The following is a 15,721-nucleotide window of genomic DNA, read 5'->3' on the forward strand; positions in this document are numbered from 1 at the left end:
GTGGTCTATTTACTCAATAAAGGCCTCTAATTTAATGTTCCATAGCTATTAGTAGAACAATATTTTCACACTTTATGCGATTTAGTCCTTTTTCAAAATTAAGCATGCAATCACTGAAATTAATTCACCAAAAATTTCAAACACTCATATAATCATGCTATAACATATAAAATAATATTAAAATAATTTCTCCAACCTCAAATTTGTGGTTCCGAAACCATTGTTCTGATAGGCCCAAAATCGGGCTGTTACAATTCTCCCATTTTAGGGATTTTCATCTCCGAAAATCTTACTAATGAAAAGGTTTGGGTATTGATCTCTCATAGTCTCCTCGGGCTCCCATGTGGCCTCTTCAACCCATGTCTATGCCATAGTACTTTCACAAGTGCTATATTCTTGTTCCTTAGTTGCTTAACCTTCCAGGCTAAAATATTAACCGATTCTTCACCATAAGTCATGTTTAATCGAATCTAAAACTTTGTAGGTGAAAGAACGTTCGAAGGGTCAGAACGGTATTGGCCCAACATTGACACATGGAAAACATTGCGGATCTTCTCTAACTCAGATGGAAAGGCTAGTCGATAAGCTACTGGTCCAATTCTCTCAGTCACCTCATAAGTTCCAATAAAATTTGGACTTAATTTTCCTTTCTTACCAAATCTGAGGACATTCTTCCAAGGGGATACTTTCAAAAACACCTTATCACCAACTTGAAACTCAATTTCTTTTCGTTTCAAATCCGCATAGGATTTCTGTTTATCCAAAGTGACCTACAAGTAGTTAGGAATTATCTTTACTTTTTCTTCAGTCTCTTTGACTAAGTCAACCCTGTGAATCTAATTTTCTCTGAGTTCGGTTCAATACAAAGGCGTTCAGCACTTACGCCCATACAAAGCCTCATAAGGCTCCATTTTCAAACTCGACTGATAGCTATTGTTGTAGGCAAACTCTACCAGCGGTAAATACTTTTCCCAATTGCCTTGGAATTCAAGGACACAACAGCGCAACATGTCTTCAAGAATCTGAATTACTCTCTTCGACTGATTGTCGATTTGCAAATGGAAAGTCATGCTAAATTAAACTTTGTCCCCAAAACTACTTGTAACTTTTTTCCAAAACTGTGAGGTAAACCTCAGATCTCTGTAACAACCCGATTTAGACCCTAGTTAGAATGGTAGTTTTGGAACCACGAATCCAAGTCAAAAAAATATTTTCAAATTATTTTTGTGTTTATTATGTGTGAATTTGTGTGTGTGAAATTTTTGTGAGTTAATTTTGTCGTTTAGGTGCCTGATTAAATAAAAGGACTTAATCGCGTAAAATGAAAATCTGATGGTTAATTATAAATGGGCCAAATTGAATGTGTCTTTATAAAAAGAAGTGTTTATGATGCAATTATGCCATTGGTTTTATATTTGGACGGCAATGGACATAATATAAGTGATAATATAATGTTTTAATTAAGGTTTATATATGTAAATTAAATGTTAAGTTATATAATATCATAAAACATAAAAAAATAAAGCCATGTTCATCTTTTATCTCTTGACCAAATAAAAAAATAAGAAAGAAAAAAAGAAAAGAAGCTAGGGTTCGACCATAAACAAGCTTGATTAAGATCAAGAACCAAAGAAATCAGATTTGGATAGGGGAAAACGAAAGTTGTCGACTAGTCGTCCCGTTCCATTTTAAATTATCCCAGGTAAGTTTATAAGCAAATAGACGTACTTAATTTTCATTAAATACAAATTATATATGCTAAAATGAATTATGTGATTTTATACATACAATAGATGAATGTGAGTAAGCTTGGCTTGTAACACCCCGAACCCGAGACCGTTGCCGGTGTCGGACACGAGGGGTTAACAAGCCAAAACCACTTATTGTACCGACCAATTTGACATTCCCAGGCAAGCTGGAAAACTGCGTCGCTGTCGCCTTAAAAAGCATATCTCGAGTTTCACAACTCGGAAACTGATTCCGTAAATTTTACCTGAATTTAGACTCATATATCCATCCATGGATTTATTTCTAGAATTTTTGGTCGGGCCAATTGGTACAGTTTATTAGTTAAAGTCGCCCATGTTACAGGGGTCGACTACACTGCCTTCGCGCGTTACAACTTGAATATCTCTCTGTACAGGGTTTCAATACTGATACCATTTGTTTCCAATGAAACTAGACTCAAAAAGGAATCTGCACATATAAGGCATGACTTCTAATTCATTCTGGATAATTTATGGAAAATTTTCAAAGCCGCGACAGGGGACCCAGAAACTGTTCCGGCCCTGTCTCACGAGAACTTTAATATCTCTCGGTATACTGATCATATGATCGTTTCGTTACTTTCATATGAAAATAGACTCGTCAAGGTTCGATCACATAATTTATTCACTATTTAACACCATTCCTACAAATTTTGGTGATTTTTCACATCCACGTCACTGCAGCTGGCAGCCTCTGTTTTTAAGGTAGGCTTTACCTATATTGTAGTTCCCATGGACCAACTATAGTCTAGTCATACTTAGGTCCACATGTGATCATATTTAGCCATTCCAATGGCTGATCATGTGACCAACTCTCTCATTCAAACCATAATCACATCATGAAACCAAATATAATTACAAACCACATATAGTCAAATTCCATACTCCACTTTTACGAACCATTTTCGCATGGCCGTACACATATACATCACAAGTACTTAAAACAACCGAGGGTGGTCCTATACATGCCATATCCGAACTCAACTAAAGGAGTACCAAAAGGGCTTTGATAGTGTGGTTGACTTCAACTTCTATGATCCCGAATCCGATCGCTAACGAGCAAAATCTATAATAGAGAAACAAAGAAAGCGGAGTAAGCAATTTATGCTTAGTAAGTTTGAGCCATAATATACACACAACCAAAGCATAGCATTCAAGTAGCTAAACAATAATTCATATGCACAATTTCTCAAAGACATGCTTACTTCACAATCCCAACTCTTCTTTTCATACACAAACAACGGCTTAGTTAAGGCCGATAGCTCGTTTATCATTGGAGCGAATATTCAAGCACTTACTCATAGTGTGCAAAGCACACACAAAACATACCTTGTTGGGAATTTCACAAGTGCATTAACTGAAAATTTTCCAGCAGCTTATAAATTTCGAATCACATACCTTGGAGTTTATCCGGATATAGCTACTCGTTCAAAACACCTTGGGACATAGCCGGTTATGGTAACCCGCACAAATGCCTTGGGACTTAACCCGGATATCACAACACATTAATTGCCTTGGGCTTAGCCCGATATCATAGCTTCGCACAATTGCCTTGGGCTTAGCCCGGATATCTGGTCGCACAATTGCCTTGGGCTTAGCCTTTGGATATCACTCTAACATTCATGCACATCTTTGTTTCATTTTCACAACAAAACTTTTATGCACAATTCACTTAACAAAAATATCATTTCGGCTCAATGGCCATATACAAGGGCAGAATTTGATTGCTTATTACTTCATTCAATCGAATCAAAATCTAAGTTTCGATACTCGAAAACTTACCTCGGATGTTGTCGAACGATTCCGATGGCTATTCGACTACTTTTTCCTTCCCTTTATCGGATTTGGTCCCCCTTTGCTCTTGAGCTTAATTTAACAAATAATTTAATTCAATCATTTGAGTATCGAAAAGAAGAACTCAAGGCACTTAGCCCACATATATTCACTAGACATTAAAGTCACATAAGTACGGAATGTGACAGCCCAAAATTGACCCTAGTCGGGATGTGGTTTCGGGACCACAAAATCGAGGCATAAAAATAATTTAAAATTTATTTTGATGCCTATGATATGTGTTAATTTGTGTGTGGCATTTTTGATGATTCGATTTAGTGTTATAAAGGTGAATTTCACTAGAAAGGACCTAGTAGTAAACTTTGAAAGTATGATGGGGAAATGTGTGATGACTAGTTGATAATGCATGCAAAAATAAGGGATTTGCATGTCAAATTCCCCCCCTAACATGAAGTGGCCGGCCATGACAAGAGGGTATGGGCTAAACATGTCATGAAACATGTTTTGTTGGTGCATTAGGGTGAAATAATAAACAAAGGTGTATGGGTGATAAAAGAATGAAAAAAAAATGTGTGTGAGTGTGGTATTCCCCCCCCTTGCCGTGAGTTGAGAAAGAAGGAAGAAAAAAAAATTGTTGTGTTCATCCTTTCTCATCTTTTTGGCCGAAAATCATAAGGAGGAAGAAAGGGATTTTTGCTCCATTTTTGGTTTAAGAAGAGAACTAGAAGGAGATTTGGCCATACTTGTACCAAGATTACGGTATGTATGAGGTTGTGTCACGAGTTTCATGCATGTTTTAGTTGCTAACTTGATGTTCATGTTAGCCCATGGTTCAAATCCTTGTTGTGCCATGGAAATGGTATTTGGCCAAGGTTGATATTGTGTTAAAGCCATTGCATGCTAAATGTGAAGCTTGTTGATGATGCATGTAATGAAGGATTGACTACTCTTGAAATTTCTTTTAGTATTCTTGAGTAGGACATTGAATATTTTTTAACCATGACCAAAGTTAAAAGGGTATGGTTGTGATGTATTCGCCATGGTGCATTCATGAGCATGATTTATGCTTGTTACTTGATTGGTAAAATTTGTGTTTGGATGGGTATGAACCCCTTGAGATTGACCTTGCACCTATATGTGTGTATATGTTTGCACATGATGTTTTGATTATGAAGTAAGTGATAAATATGTTTGTTTAAAGAAGAAAATGTTGAAGAATGGTTGTGAAATTGCAAGTACATTCGGCCTAGTACACATATGATGTGAAAATCTTGGAATTTATTGTTGATTTGGTGCAAGAATGACTAAGTATAATCGGCCATATGAGTGCTTGATGCTATATTATAAGTATTGAGCTACAATATGTAAAGCATTAGCTAGTAAAATGTGTGCCATTCATGTGTGGTGTTAAACATGTAATTGGCCTCAACATCAACATGCATAATCGGCCATGAATGAGTACCTAAGAGGTTGTGTTGTTCGCCATGAGTAAGCATGTTGAAGGCTTTGTGGGTTGAGTCGATTCATGAATTCGTACTTATGTGACTTTAATGTCTAGTGAATATATGTGGGCTAAGTGCCTTGAGTTCTTCTTTTCGATACTCAAATGATTGAATCAAATTATTTGTTAAATTAAGCTCAAGAGCAAAGGGGGACCAAATCCGATAAAGGGAAGGAAAAAGTAGTCGAATAGCCATCGGAATCGTTCGACAACATCCGAGGTAAGTTTTTGAGTATTGGAACTTAGATTTTGATTCGATTGGATGAAGTAATAAGCAATCGAAATTGTGCCCTTGTATATGGCCATTGAGCCGAAATGATATTTTTGATTAAGTAAAATGTGCATTAAAGTTTTTTATGAAATTGAAACAAAGATGTGAATGAATGTGCGAATTGTGATATCCGGGCTAAGCTCGAAGGCAAATGTGCGAATTGTGATATCCGGGCTAAGCCCGAAGGCAATTATGCGAATTGTGATATCCGGGCTAAGCCCGAAGGCAATTGTGCGAGCTATGATATCCGGGCTAAGCCGAAGGCAATTGTGCGAGTTGTGATATCCGGGTTAAGTCCCGAAGGCATTTGTGCGGGTTACCATAATCGGGCTATGTCCGAAGGTGTTTTGAACAGTAGCTATATCCGGATAAACTCGAAGGTATGTGATTTGAAATTTATAAGCTGCTGGAAAATTTTCAGTTAATGCACTTGTGAAATTCCCAACAACAAGGTATGTTTTGTGTGTGCTTTGCACACTATGAGTAAGTGCGTATGAATATTCGCTCTAATGATAAATGAGCTATCGGCATTAACTAGGCCGTTATTTGTGTATGAATACAAGAGTTGGGATTGTGAAGTAAGCATGTCTTTGAGAAATTGTGCATATGAATTATTGTTTAGCTACTTGAATGCTATGCTTTGGTTGTGTGTATATTATGGCTCGAAACTTACTAAGCATAAATTGCTTACTCCGTTTCTTTGTTTCTCTGTTTATAGATTTTGCTCGTTAGCGATCGGATTCGGGATAATAGAAGTTGAAGTCAACCACACTATCAAAGCCCCTTTTTGGTACTCCTTTAGTTGAGTTCGGATATGGCATGTATAGGACTACCCTCGGTTGTTTTAAGTACTTGTGATGTATATGTATGCGGCCATGCGAAAATGGTTCGTAATAGTGGAGTATGGAATTAGACCATTTGTGGTTTGTAATTATATTTGGTTTCATGATGTGATTATGGTTTGGAATGAGAGAGTTGGTCACATGATCAGCCATTGGAATGGCTAAATATGATCATATGTGGACCTAAGTATGACTAGACTATAGTTGGTTCATGGGAACTACAATATAGGTAAAGCCTACCTTAAAAACAGATGCTGCCAGCTGCAGTGACGTGGATGTGGAAAATCACCAAAATTTGTAGGAAAGGTGTTAAATAGTGAATAAATTATGTGATCGAACCTTGACGAGTCTATTTTCATATGAAAGTAACTAAACGATCATATGATCAGTATACCGAGAGATATTAAAGTTCTCGTGAGACAGGGCCAGAACGGTTTCTGGGTCCCCTGTCGCGACTTTGAAAATTTTCCATAAATTCTCCAGAATGAATAAGAAGTCATTCCTTATATGTGCAGATTCCTTTTTGAGTCTAGTTTCATTGGAAATAAACAGTATCAGTATTGAAACCCTGTACAGAGAGATATTCAAGTTGTAACGCGCGAAGGTCAGTGTAGTCGACCCCTGTAACATGGGCGACTTTAACTAATAAACTGTACCAATTGCCCCAACCAAAAATTCTAGAAATAAATCCATGGATGGATATATGAGTCTAAATTCAGGTAAAATTTACGGAATCAGTTTCCGAGTTTTGAAACTCGAGATATGCTTTTTAAGGCGACAGTGACGCAGTTTTCCAACTTGCCTGGGAATGTCAAATTGGTCGGTGCCATAAGTGGTTTTGGCTTGTTAACCCCTCGTGTCCGACAAAGCAGCGGTCTCGGGTTCGAGGTGTTACAATTTTATTGGTATCGAGCTACGGTTTAGTCGATCCTAGGACTACCGTGATATGTTTGGGGTCTAGCTATACATGCCATTAAGTGATAAATTGATAGTGTGGTGATTTATGACAATTTGAGTTTGTGTTTGTTTATAGCAATGGATCCGATCCCAATCGAGCAATAGCTGATGATGTGGAGAGTGTGGCGCTGCTCGCGCAAGAAGGGACAAGGCGGCGGACTCTCAACCTCTTGCCAACAATCCGAATGATGAGGCTAAGCAAGCCTTTTATAGTGTGATGAATGATTGGTTTAACCAATACATTCGAACTAACACTACTGTTCCACAACCTCCATTCCCGACTAATGCAACCCCGCACCTACAATACCTCCGAATGGCCCGACCAAGTAAGGTCAAGTAAGCCCCAATCGTGAATTTGAAAACATGGGGCTCTTGAATTTAAAGCTACGGATAGCGGCGATGCCGAGCAAGCTGAATTTTGGTTGGACAACACTATCCGGTGCTCGATGAGTTATCATGTACACCGATGAATGCTTAAAGTGTACTATCTCCTTGCTACGCGATTTAGCCTACTATTGGTGGAGTACTCGACTTTTGTGCTGTCTAGAGAGCAAGTAACTTGGGAGTTCTTCCAAACTGAATTCGAAAGAAGTATATCGATCGAGATTTATGGACCAAAAGCGAAAGGAATTCCTTGATCTTAAGCAAGGTTCCATGTCGATTCATCGACTCTGACGAAAATTTGCGAGGCTTAGCAGATGCTGCTGAGTGCATTTCTTGAAGGTGTGATGTGTAAGCGCTTGAAGATGGACTGAACGATGATATAAAGCTGTATGTTGGCATTTTGGAAATCCAGAGTTTGTGGCTCTTGTCGGCGGCGTGCAAAGTCGAGGAGCTCGATATGGAGAAAAGAAAAGTGAAGTGGGAGCAAGGAGTTTCGTAAGAGGTCTTGGGAAGCCCTTCCCACGATCATCAAAGAAATTTAGAGATGGCTTAGGCCGATCTAGAGACATTCGGGCTTTTCTAGACGAGACCGCAATCGACCCCCTATGGGCACGCTGAGTCACTTGATCGCCGGTGTTGGCAATGATCGTCGAGACGAGCAGTGCCACTATTGTGGCAAATGGCATTCTAGGAGTTGTAGATTTCGTGACCGCTCTGTTACAAGTGCGGATCGATCGATCATTTCATTAAGGATTGCCCGAGCTTATCTGAACAAAGCGTAAATCAAAGTGGGAACCGGGTGCTACCACAACTCGAGGTAGGCCGTCTAGAAACACGGGCAATGCTAGTGGCGGTCGAGAGGATCTAGAGATGCCACCATCAGATCGAGGCTCGTGCTCTGCTAGGACTTATGCCATCGCAAGACGCGAGGATCTTTGCCTCACCGGATGTTATTACTGGTATCCTCACTCTTTTCGATACTAATGTGATTGCTTTGATTGACCACGGTTCTAATCATTCTTATATATCTGAAACCTTAGCATCCGATAAGACTTTGCCCATTGAGTCTCTTGAGTTTTTAATTCGGTGTCAAACCCTTGGGTCATTACGTGCTCGTCAACAAAGTGTGTAAGAAAAGTCCCTAGTATTTTGAGGTTCTTGTTTTCCGCGGACTTGATGCTTTTGCCATTCGACAAATTCGACATTATTCTTGGTTTGGATTGGTTGACCATGCACGATGCGGTTGTAAATTGCAAAAGCAAGACTATTGATCCGAGGTGCAAGAATAACGAGATAATTCGGGTTGAGTCTACGGACTTAAAGGGATTGCGGTATGTAATATCGGCAATGTTGGCTCAAATCGTAAGAAAGGGGTGTGAAGCATACCTTGCGTATGTTCTAGATGACAAGGAGTTAGAAAAGAAACCGAATCTGTGCGCTGGTTTGTGAATACCGGATGTTTTCCACGAAGAATTGCTGGGTTTACCACTGTTCGGGAATAGAGTTTGGCATCGAATTGGTACTGGTACCATTCCAATTCGATAGCTCCGTATCGTATGGCACCAACAGAATTAAAGGAGTTAAGCTCGGTTGCAAGAATTGGTGGATAGAGGTTTTGCTCGCTTGAGTTTTCGCCTTGGGGTGCGCCGGTGTTGTTTGTGAAAAGAAGGATGGAACCATGAGGTTGTGCATCAACTATCGTCGACTTAATAAAGCGACGATAAAGAACAAATATCCGTTATCCGATATCGATGATTTGTTCGATCAATGAAGAACCTCGGTGTTTTGAAAATAGATCCGAGATCGGGCTATTATCGATTCTGAATTCGAGATTGGACGTACCTAAGACGCCTTGAGCGAGATATGGTCACTCGAGTTCCTAGTGATGCCGTTTGGGCTTACTAATGCCCTGCGGTATTTATGGATTTGATGAATCGGATCTTGGACCATATCTGGATCGGCTCGTAGTTGTCTTCATTGATGACATTTTGGTCTATTCACAAAATGAGACCGAACACGCTGAACACCTGAGGATAGTGTTGCGAATTTTACGGGATAAGCAGTTATATGCTAAGTTCAGCAAGTGTGAGTTCTGGTTGAGGGAGGTTAGCTTCTTGGGTCATGTGATACCCGCATCGGGTATTCGAGTCGACTCGAATAAAATTTCAGTCATACTTAATTGGAAGCCTCCGAGAAATATTACTAAGGTTCGGAGCTTTTTGGGGCTTGCCGGTTATTACCGACGATTTGTAAAAAGGTTTCTCAACGATAGCCATGCCAATGACGGCTACTCCAAAAGGATGTTAAGTTGAATGGACGGAGAAATGTCGAAAAGTTTCGATCAACTGAAAACTTATTTGAGTGAAGCCCCAATTCTAGTGCAACCCGAATCTAGCAAAGAGTTTGTCATCTATAGTGATGCCTCCCTACTTGGGTTAGGTTGCGTATTGATGCAAGAAGGTCGAGTTGTGGCCTATGCGTCGAGGAAATTAAAGCCACATGAGAAAAATTATCCGACCCATGGTCTCGAATTGGCTGCCATCGTATTCGCCTTAAAGATATGGCGACATTACTTATTTGGTGAGAAGTGCCATGTGTATTCGGATCATAAAAGTCTCAAATATTTGATGACTCAAAGAGACTTAAATCTGCGATAAAGGCGTTGGCTCGAGTTGTTAAAGGATTATGAGTGGTCTTTGACTATCACGGGAAAGGCGAATGTGGTTGCGGATGCCTTGAGTCGTAAATCATTTTAGCTTACGGCGATGAGCGTGCACTTGTCCGTTCGATCCGACAATGTGTTAGTAGCTGAATTGAAAGCCAAACCATTATTGATCGTCAAATTCATGATGCTCGAGAAAGTCGACGATGAGCTAGTTGCAAAAAAAATTTGAGTGTGTTCGAACAAGGAATCGGAGTTTCAAATCGATGATGACGATTGTTTGAGGTTGAGAAATCGTCTGTGTGTTCCAAAGAATTCGGAACATATTTCGATAATTCTGAAAGAAGCCCATTGTAGCCGAATGGTGATCCACGGGAGTACGAAATGTACAATGATTTGAAAGCGTCGGTTTTGGTGGCATGGTATGAAACGAGACATCTCCGGCGTCGTTTGAGGTGTTTAATATGTCAACAAGTGAAAGCGGAACATTAAGTGCCTTCAGGATTACTTCAGCCGATCACGATACCCGAGTGGAAATGGGAGACTTTGTATCCGAACTGCCATTGTCAGCGAATAAGAAAGATGCAATTTGGGTCGTTGTAGATAGATTGACTAAGTCGGCTCACTTTGTCCCCGTACGTACGGACTTTTCAATGGACAAACTAGCCGAATCAGACGTTTCTCAGTTGTGAGATTACACGGGTGCCTATTTCCATCGTGTCGGATAGAGATCCGAGATTTACCTCGCGATTTTGGAAAAGGTTGCAAGAAGCTTTGGGTACCAAGTTGCATTTCAGCACCACCTTTCACCCCCAAACCGATGGTCAATCCGGCGGATAATTCAGATACTTGAGGATATGTTAAGATGTTGCATCCTCGAGTTCGAGGTTCATGGGAGCGGTATTTGCCTTTGATTGAATTCGCACAACAATAGTTTTCAATCAAGTATTAAGATGGCACCTTACGAGGCCTTATGCGGGCGTAAATGCCGTACACCATTGTGTTGGGCGGAGCTCGGTGAAAGCAAAATTTACGGGGTGGACTTGATTAAAGATCTTTGAGAAAGTGATAGTGATCTGTGAAAATCGAAGATAGCCTCCGATCGTCGAGAAGTCGTGACGCGGATCTCAAGCGTAAAGACATCGAGCATCGTGGGAGATAAAGTGTTTCTCAAGGTTTCGCCTTGGAAAAAGATACTCAGATTCGGTAGTAAGGGCAAGTTGAGCCGAGGTTCATTGGGCCATATGAGATATCCGAAGCGAGTCGGTCGATTGCATATCGTTTGATTTTGCCCCGAACTTGAAAAGATTCACGATGTCTTTCATGTTTCGATGCTTGACGCTATAGATCTGATCCATCTCACGTAATTAGTCCATCGAGGTTGAAATTCAATCCGATATGAGTTATGAAGAAAAACCGATTCGTATCCTAGCTCGTGAAGTGAAGGAGTTGCGAAACAAAAGGGTTAGATTAGTAAAAGTGTTATGGCTCAAACACGGGATGGAAGAATCTACTTGGGAACCCAAGAGCTCTATGAAAGAGCGTTACCCAAACCTATTCTGGTAAGATTTTTTGGGACGAAAATTTCTTAAGTGGGGAGAGTTGTGACACCCAAAATTGACCCTAGTCGGGATGTGGTTTCGGGACCACAAAATCGAGGCATAAAAATAATTTAAAATTTATTTTGATGCCTATGATATGTGTTAATTTGTGTGTGGCATTTTTGATGATTCGATTTAGTGTTATAAAGGTGAATTTCACTAGAAAGGACCTAGTAGTAAACTTTGAAAGTATGATGGGGAAATGTGTGATGACTAGTTGATAATGCATGCAAAAATAAGGGATTTGCATGTCAAATTCCCCCCCTAACATGAAGTGGCCGGCCATGACAAGAGGGTATAGGCTAAACATGTCATGAAACATGTTTTGTTGGTGCATTAGGGTGAAATAATAAACAAAGGTGTATGGGTGATAAAAGAATGAAAAAAAAATGTGTGTGAGTGTGGTATTCCCCCCTTGCCGTGAGTTGAGAAAGAAGGAAGAAAAAAAAATTGTTGTGTTCATCCTTTCTCATCTTTTTGGCCGAAAATCATAAGGAGGAAGAAAGGGATTTTTGCTCCATTTTTGGTTTAAGAAGAGAACTAGAAGGAGATTTGGCCATACTTGTACCAAGATTAAGGTATGTATGAGGTTGTGTCACGAGTTTCATGCATGTTTTAGTTGCTAACTTGATGTTCATGTTAGCCCATGGTTCAAATCCTTGTTGTGCCATGGAAATGGTATTTGGCCAAGGTTGATATTGTGTTAAAGCCATTGCATGCTAAATGTGAAGCTTGTTGATGATGCATGTAATGAAGGATTGACTACTCTTGAAATTTCTTTTTAGTATTCTTGAGTAGGACATTGAATATTTTTTTAACCATGACCAAAGTTAAAAGGGTATGGTTGTGATGTATTCGGCCATGGTGCATTCATGAGCATGATTTATGCTTGTTACTTGATTGGTAAAAATTTGTGTTTGGATGGGTATGAACCCCTTGAGATTCGGCCTTGCACCTATATGTGTGTATATGTTTGCACATGATGTTTTGATTATGAAGTAAGTGATAAATATGTTTGTTTAAAGAAGAAAATGTTGAAGAATGGTTGTGAAATTGCAAGTACATTCGGCCTAGTACACATATGATGTGAAAATCTTGGAATTTATTGTTGATTTGGTGCAAGAATGACTAAGTATAATCGGCCATATGAGTGCTTGATGCTATATTATAAGTATTGAGCTACAATATGTAAAGCATTAGCTAGTAAAATGTGTGCCATTCATGTGTGGTGTTAAACATGTAATTGGCCTCAACATCAACATGCATAATCGGCCATGAATGAGTACCTAAGAGGTTGTGTTGTTCGGCCATGAGTAAGCATGTTGAAGGCTTTGTGGGTTGAGTCGATTCATGAATTCCGTACTTATGTGACTTTAATGTCTAGTGAATATATGTGGGCTAAGTGCCTTGAGTTCTTCTTTTCGATACTCAAATGATTGAATCAAATTATTTGTTAAATTAAGCTCAAGAGCAAAGGGGGACCAAATCCGATAAAGGGAAGGAAAAAGTAGTCGAATAGCCATCGGAATCGTTCGACAACATCCGAGGTAAGTTTTCGAGTATTGGAACTTAGATTTGGATTCGATTGGATGAAGTAATAAGCAATCGAAATTGTGCCCTTGTATATGGCCATTGAGCCGAAATGATATTTTTGATTAAGTAAAATGTGCATTAAAGTTTTTTATGAAATTGAAACAAAGATGTGAATGAATGTGCGAATTGTGATATCCGGGCTAAGCTCGAAAGCAAATGTGCGAATTGTGATATCCGGGCTAAGCCCGAAGGCAATTATGCGGTGTGATATCGGGCTAAGCAGAAGGCAATTGTCGAGACTATGATATCCGGGCTAAGCCAAGGCAATTGTGCGAGTTGTGATATCCGGGTTAAGTCCGAAGGCATTTGTGCGAGTTACCATAATCGGGCTATGTCCCGAAGGTGTTTTGAACAGTAGCTATATCCGGATAAACTCAGAAGGTATGTGATTTGAAATTTATAAGCTGCTGGAAAATTTTCGATTAATGCACTTGTGAAATTCCCAACAACAAGGTATGTTTTGTGTGTGCTTTGCACACTATGAGTAAGTGCGTATGAATATTCGCTCTAATGATAAATGAGCTATCGGCATTAACTAGGCCGTTATTTGTGTATGAATACAAGAGTTGGGATTGTGAAGTAAGCATGTCTTTGTGAAATTGTGCATATGAATTATTGTTTAGCTACTTGAATGCTATGCTTTGGTTGTGTGTATATTATGGCTCGAAACTTACTAAGCATAAATTGCTTACTCCGTTTCTTTGTTTCTCTGTTTATAGATTTTGCTCGTTAGCGATCGGATTTGGGATCATAGAAGTTGAAGTCAACCACACTATCAAAGACCCTTTTTGGTACTCCTTTAGTTGAGTTCGGATATGGCATGTATAAGACTACCCTCGGTTGTTTTTAAGTACTTGTGATGTATATGTGTACGGCCATGCGAAAATGGTTCGTAATAATGGAGTATGGAATTAGACCATTTGTGGTTTGTAATTATATTTGGTTTCATGATGTGATTATGGTTTGGAATGAGAGAGTTGGTCACATGATCAGCCATTGGAATGGCTAAATATGATCATATGTGGACCTAAGTATGACTAGACTATAGTTGGTTCATGGGAACTACAATATAGGTAAAGCCTACCTTAAAAACAGATGCTGCCAGCTGCAGTGACGTGGATGTGGAAAATCACCGAAATTTGTAGGAAACGAGTCTATTTTCATATGAAAGTAACTAAACGATCATATGATCAGTATACCGAGAGATATTAAAGTTCTCGTGAGACAGGGCGAACGGTTTCGGGTCCCCGTCATAACTTTGAAAATTTTCCATAAATTATCCAGAATGAATTAGAAGTCATGCCTTATATGTGCAGATTCCTTTTTGAGTCTAGTTTCATTGGAAACAAACGGTATCAGTATTGAAACCCTTTACAGAGAGATATTCAAGTTGTAACGCATAAAGGTCAGTGTAGTCGACCCACGTAACATGGGCGACTTTAACTAATAAAATGTACCAATTGGCCCGACCAAAATTCTAGAAATAAATCCATGGATGGATATATGAGTCTAAATTCAGGTAAAATTTACGGAATCAGTTTACGAGTTGTGAAACTCGAGATATGCTTTTTAAGACGACAGCGACGCAGTTTTCCAGCTTGCCTGGGAATGTCAAATTGGTCGGTGCCATAAGTGGTTTTGGCTTGTTAACCCCTCGTGTCCGAAACCGGCAACGGTCTCGGGTTCGGGGTGTTACACGGAATTCATGAATCGAATTAACACACAAAGCCTTCAACATGCTTACTCATGGCCGAACAACACAACCTCTTAGGCACTCATTCATGGCCGATTATGCATGTTGATGTTGAGGCCAATTACATGTTTAACACCACACATGAATGGTACACATTTTACTAGCTAATGCTTTACATATTGTAGCTCAATACTTATAATATAGCATCAAGCACTCATATGGCCGATTATACTTAGTCATACTTGCACCAAATCAACAATAAATTCCAAGATTTTCACATCATATGTGTACTAGGCCGAATGTACTTGCAATTTCACAACCATTCTTCAACATTTTCTTCTTTAAGCAAACATATTTATAACTTACTTCATAACCAAAACATCATGTGCAAACATATACACATATAGGTGCATGGCCAAATCTCAAGGTGTTCATAACCATCTAAAACACAAATTTTTTTACCATTCAAGTAACAAGCATAAATTATGCTCATGAATGCACCATGGCCGAATACATCACAACCATACCCTTTCAACTTCGGTCATGGTTAAACAAAGATTTCAATGCCCTACTCAAGAATACTAAAAAGAAATTTCAAGAGTAGTCAATCCATCATTACATGCATCATCAACAAGCTTCACATTTAGCATGCAATGG

Source organism: Gossypium arboreum, chromosome 4, assembly GCF_025698485.1.
Source record: "Gossypium arboreum isolate Shixiya-1 chromosome 4, ASM2569848v2, whole genome shotgun sequence".
NCBI lineage: Eukaryota > Viridiplantae > Streptophyta > Magnoliopsida > Malvales > Malvaceae > Gossypium > Gossypium arboreum.